A 6171-nucleotide genomic window follows, 5' to 3' on the forward strand; every position below is an offset into this window, starting at 1 on the left:
TGTACTGGCCATCTCGATATACTGGCCAGTAGGTTTTGGCATGGATGCTAGCTAGATGTTTACTGCACAAAAAACTCACCCTGAAAAAATGCCACTCGCTATATTAATTAAGTCATCTGTCTTTTTAATACTAGTATAGCCTCGTGATGATGGGTCCTATACGCCCCTGTGAAGAAACCTTGATTGATAGGCAGCAGCCTGAAGTTCTTCATGCAGGACACCAGGCAGAACACAATAAAATAGCTTAACCACATACAATGTAGCGCATAACACATTGCACATGGCGCATAAATTGTCGCATAGTGCGACCTTCTGATGACATGGCCATCGTAATCCATGTACTTTTTACCATGCAATAGCTGTATACTACATAATTATATCCAGCTGTGTTGCACAGTCCATCAGCCAGCCTTTGTCACAACATTATACTTATCACAATTACGTTACAGACTACATGTAAAGTCATAATAACAACCTGTACGAAATTCCTTTCACTATAGTACGTAGCTATCTACCTTGTCCTGTGCAATTTAAGTGGAATACAATTCTAAGAGTTTAAGTTAAATGTCATCTGGAAGGTTGACAGCTGCAGCTATATCCTCCTTCATTTCCTCACCAAGAGCCTATACAAAATGCAATCATAAACATAGGCACTAACACAACACTGAACACGTTTAACTTACCTCCGACGCTTTAGTCTTGGCTGCCGGCGAATCCACTGGGTCTGTTTCCAAGAAGAGAGGGTTCTGCACAATTCCAATTGCATCATCTTCCTATCAATGGAGGGAGAGGGGTGGTTGTTGGAGAGAACAGGATCACCTTTGTGTGTAAGCGGCATGCAACAGGACCGCGTACCCTTCAAACGAGAGATTGGTCGAATTTCAATATGCAGGAGAGATGGGGATTGGACTGACTTGGTTCTAAATAGCTTTCAAAGGGTATGTAACTTCTGATTACATATTAAATTATATCTACTACAGCTAATCATACGCAGCATATTATACATAATTATGCAGTTGCAATTATAAAGTTATACAGCAGCAGTCAATTAAAAAAGAATAGTAGGAGCAACTAAGCTATGTGAAAGTGTGTCTCTAAAAATATGTCTTTACAGTGCAGCTATGTATTATACTTTAGAAGTGGGTCATGCTGTCATCTTTTGGTGGTACTCCAGAGTTCACGTCCTCACTCAAAGCCTGCATGCATGTGTATGTGAAACAGTGTGAAAACAGGTATATACATCACGAACATGCGTGTTGTGTTGTCTAGACAATGAGACTAATGTAAAGTCTTGAGTTTGGCTCTCATAGTTCACTCAATATACCATTAGTTTTTAAAAAGCACATATACAGTAGAACCTCGATTATCTGGACACCTTGGTTCCAGAAGCAGGCCGGATAAGTGAATATGCATGCCGGATAATTGAATAGATAAACCACGCCTTGATCCACCCACTTTATTGATAAACAGCAGTGCCACATGTTGTCTGCGCATGCACAGAAGATAAGCAGGCATGTCTTCATGGTAACAGCTGCAACGTGCATGCGCATTTGAGGGACACGCCCATTTTCTGATCTGATAAAAAGAAAACTGCCAAGCCAGATAATCGAGGTTCCGGATAATCGGCGGAGGGCCGGATAATCGGATATCGGATAATCGAGGTAATTCTACTGTAATTATATATAGAGCTGATCAGTTCCATGCAACTATAGCAGCATTTTTTCCATGTGCAGAAATCGCTGGCAAACTTGTCAACCACATAAAGTCTAAATGAATTCATGCTTACGGTACATTTACCACAGAACTTCAGGGGCCCATATTTATAACTCAACACAATTTAAATATATACTTTAGAGCTATGCTAGCCTCGATCCCAGGCCGAGTTTTCGCTTTTATAACGGTTAGGCGAACAACTGGGCCTGGTACTAGTTGTCTGCGCATGCGTCAGTCGTTCGTCAGATTCTGACGAATGGATATTCTCGTTCACTTTCGTGACATTTATATTCGTGTACTATCGTGTACTAGAAGTCAGTTCCCGTTTTATCATTATTGGAATCGATTGGAATGGCTCTTAGCTGAAGCTTCTCTCTTCTCTGAAGCTTATTCTGAAGACTGAACAACAAGGGAAGAGGTATAAAGCTTTGTCAAGCTTGTTAAGGTCAGATATTTTTGTGTGGGCCCTATGGCCGGCTAGGCTATGCTATCAAGTCTTGTTCATGTTTGGCAAGAATGTAGGTAGACTATAGTTTCATCATTAATATGGTGGATCAAGTGAAGAGTGTGAGCTAGAGAACTTGGTGCTGCCATCATCAGCTCGTCGACAATGACACTATAACCGAGAAATTTAATATGTATAGATCTACACGTATTTAAAATGTCTACTTCTCTGTACAGGAGCAATGGCTAATATCCAGCTATCCCAACAGTGCTCCTCTTGGCTATACTAACGGACGAGACTGGACAGTTTGAGGTAAGGGTTTAACCGTCTTTGGTTTCTTTTAATATTGTCCTATACTCACAGACACAGGACTGGAGTATGACCTGCTCATTCGAGCGTTGCTGGGTAGCTCAGAGACATCAAGAGAATCTACGTTTTCTCAAGTAATGAGTTACGAGTTGGGGCCTAGAATCAGAGAAGTCCAGCAGCCTGCTAAATCTTTTTGAAACGTAATTTGAAGGCATTCAATCATCCTGAAGTTGCCCTGGGTCACTGTAATTGTGCTGCAGCACAACTGGCAACTCCCCAGGCCTTTGTGAAGCAGCTCCCTATGTGCATCTTTTGTGTACTCACTCTGTGCATTTTCTGTGTACAAATTTCTATTATTGATTTATTAAATATTTTTGCCGACCACAAATATACAATGAAAATTTGACACATGCGCAGACAACTAGTACCAGGCCCAGTTGTTCGCCTAACCGTTATAAAAGCGAAAACTCGGCCTGGGATCGAGGCTAGAGCTATGCATGCTTATAGCTGTTATATATAGGGGGGAGGGGGGTCTAGAAAAGAAGGCAGAGGAGTACTGAGCAAGGGAAAAGGAAAATCGCGCATGCATTGCAATAATAGAAAGGCCTATATCAGTTAGCTATCTAGACCAGAACCACCATTGAGCAGTAAATTATAGTTGCTATGGATCTTAATATAAATTCTTCAGACTTGGTCAGATATTCATATATAGGACTAGCTATAATTTATAAGAGAACAGGGAGTGCTCAAGCTCCCTGAGCCTCCCACTGGATCCGCTCCTATTTAAAGCTGGAGAATATAATAACCCTGCATGTAGACTATCCATGCATGGTTGCAACGATAAATTATAAGTATAACAGTTGAAGTGCCGCATGCAGATCTGACTATATACATGCACTGGTATAGTATCTTACCTCAGCCTCCTTTTCCTTAGCCATTAAGTTAGAGTATTCTGGAAGAGGAGCATCACCTGAGTCAATGAAACCAGGGTTACCAGCTGACAAAGGTGTAGCTGCTCTCTCCAGGGTGTCCATAGAAAACACAGGGTTCTCTGCCACGACCCCTATAGGTAGGGTTGTTCACAGATGGGTTAATCTCTTCAGTGCTGAGAGAAAAAATACGCTCTACTTTACTACAATTGAGCAAATACTATACAATTGAACAATTAATGTAATATATACGAGAAAGGACAACGTGGCTGCTACTATACAAATTACAGCATTGTACATGTATAAATTATCACTTAATAAGGTTTGACATGATATGTATATGGCTATATAATATTATAACTTACAAATAGACCTTCTTCACACTATACTTTCGGCGGTAGTAGCGGAAGATACTAGCTGCCAAAATCACAGACATAACCAAGACCACACAGCCAATCGCAATGAGAACAATGGCATAAATTGGGAGACCTGCACCATCCATGCTCACAGGTGACAGTCCCTATACAGAAAATAATCAAATGGTTGAGGAATTTGCTACTAATTCAATGGAGCAACGCACGGGGTGAATGTTCTATCAGCATTTTGTTATACTAGCTACAGAGCTATAGCCATATATGGTGTGATGTTACGACGGCACTGGTTCATGCATGCTGATGTTGTGTGTTTGTCTATGAGCCTTTTTTCTCCAGCCCCTATGATCCATCGTATATACTATATGAAAAATATTGGTAGACCACAAAAAAATATATAAAAAATATTGGTAGACCACATTCAGGGCCGTAGCCACCAGTCAGATTAGTCAGGTTTCCTAGGATTGGTTACATGGAGAACCACCCCGGTTGGTTTCAACAGGAGCACATTACAGAAGGAGCGTCTTACCTCGGGAATCGCATCTCGTGGAAGTTTGCAAAGCATGACCTTATATGCAAAACCACTAAGTGGGTCTGCGGGCGAGTGCTAATTGAGCTGACGGTGCACTTTTACCAAGCATAGGTCAATAAAAGTGAAAAGTTACAGCTAGCTAGGTAGCTATAGACCTGGAAGTAAACTCTCTCTTCTAAAAACCCCAGTAAGACTCCCTACTGCAAAAACAAAACGCCTAGTATGTGTTAGTCTAAGTCTAGCAAACTTTCTCTGTACAAAGTGACTGGATATGCTCCTATTTACAGAACTTTCTGTACCTCACCAATGACAGTCTCTTCCATGATGTATATTAACATTAGCCTCGATTCCAGGCCGATTAAATCGGCCTTGAATCGAGGCTATATTAACATCCATCAAAGATCTAGTTATTCATTTTAGCTCTTTCTGGCTCAACCTAGCTCTCCTGCTGCTGCACTACATACAAAATCCGTTTATAATGATATTCACAGGCTGACCGCGGTCTGTAATTTATGTACACAGTACTTACACACACTCTTATAAGGCAATGCGGCGTTTACGAAAGCACACGAGATGTGATTTCCGAACCCATGCACAGTTAGACGCTCCTTCTGTAATGTGCTCCTGGTTTCAACCTGACCACTTTTCCGAGGTAAATAGGCAATGGTCGTCACTACAGTAAACACATATTGGACAAAAAATGCAGTGAAGCCCTTCTGCAGTGCAAAACATGCATGCTTGAGTCCTTCTGCAGTGCAAAACATCCATGCAAGCATGCTAGAACTATAAAAGTGATCAAGACTATTAGTCTATAAGTGTTGCATGCTATCATTGCTATGGCGAGAGAGTATCCCTTCCAAGTCTTCCAGACCAAAGCTCACCATCTAATTAATAATTTGTTGTTCCCCAAGCGATCATTTGGAAAGTCCAAACCAGTTCTGTGGTCTTGCCAAATACATTGGTTTAAAACTTTGCTGTTTCTCCATCATGATGAGAATCAAGATGTTGTGTTCTGCAACAAATGTGTTAGGGCTAAGCTTTAAATACGCATGTAAGCAATCTTACATAAGATACTTGCACTATTATAGGGCCGTAGACAGCGGGGGGCAGGGGGGCAGTTGCCCCCCTGGCATTCTAGATCTGCAAGAAGTATTATGAAACATTGATTTGCACATGCCCAATGCAAATGTGGGCAGGGCTATCTGATGCGCATGCTTACTGCGGAGAAAAAGTGGTGATATTTTTTTAGGTAAAATTCAGAGTCTACTACGCCTCTGGGCAGCAGGAGCATCTTCTTAGTACAATCTACCTTGTTTTAGTTGCTCCATGAATAGCTAAGTTGGTGCCACAAAACAAGTTATAAGTTGCCATATCCTCTTGAAAAACAGTTGATCTTTTTTTTTTTAGTAAACATTTTCAGCTGTTATTTTGCCACCCCTGCAAACCTAAGCTATCTACGGCCCTGTATTACTGTTCCTTATAAAGCACAGAATCTTACCATAGCACCAAACTCCAGTGTCATGCATCCCAGTGGTTACAGTTGTGGATGTTGATTCCGTTGTGGGGACAGTCAAACAAGTTGGTCTCAGTGCCAGTACAGCCAACGTTGTCAAGGACAATAGCTCCTGTTCCTACACCATAATAGCTAAAGAACGCAACACGTCGAGCTGTAAAAGAACATACATGTAGATTATGATTCATAGACTGTCAATATAAAGTATAATATAGTTATACCTCTGCCAAATCTGAGCTGATTGCACACCACTTGCGCGTCAGTGAGTCCCCAGGCGTCATCACAGACTGTGCCCCACTCTCCAACATTGCACACCTCCACACGACCCTGCAGATTGCTGGGTCCGACCAATCTCACAT

At 41.5% G+C, this 6171-nt stretch overlaps 1 long non-coding RNA gene across 1 annotated transcript; it reads left to right on the forward strand.

Moving 5' to 3' along the window:
- Positions 1-1857: 1857 nt before the first annotated feature.
- On the forward strand, positions 1858-2855 carry LOC135333930 (uncharacterized). The gene is made up of 2 exons (XR_010394133.1): positions 1858-2470; positions 2522-2855. It is a non-coding gene; the product is annotated as an uncharacterized LOC135333930 (long non-coding RNA).
- Positions 2856-6171: the final 3316 nt, after the last annotated feature.

Source organism: Halichondria panicea, chromosome 3 (assembly GCF_963675165.1).
Source record: "Halichondria panicea chromosome 3, odHalPani1.1, whole genome shotgun sequence".
Classification (NCBI taxonomy): Eukaryota; Metazoa; Porifera; class Demospongiae; order Suberitida; family Halichondriidae; genus Halichondria; species Halichondria panicea.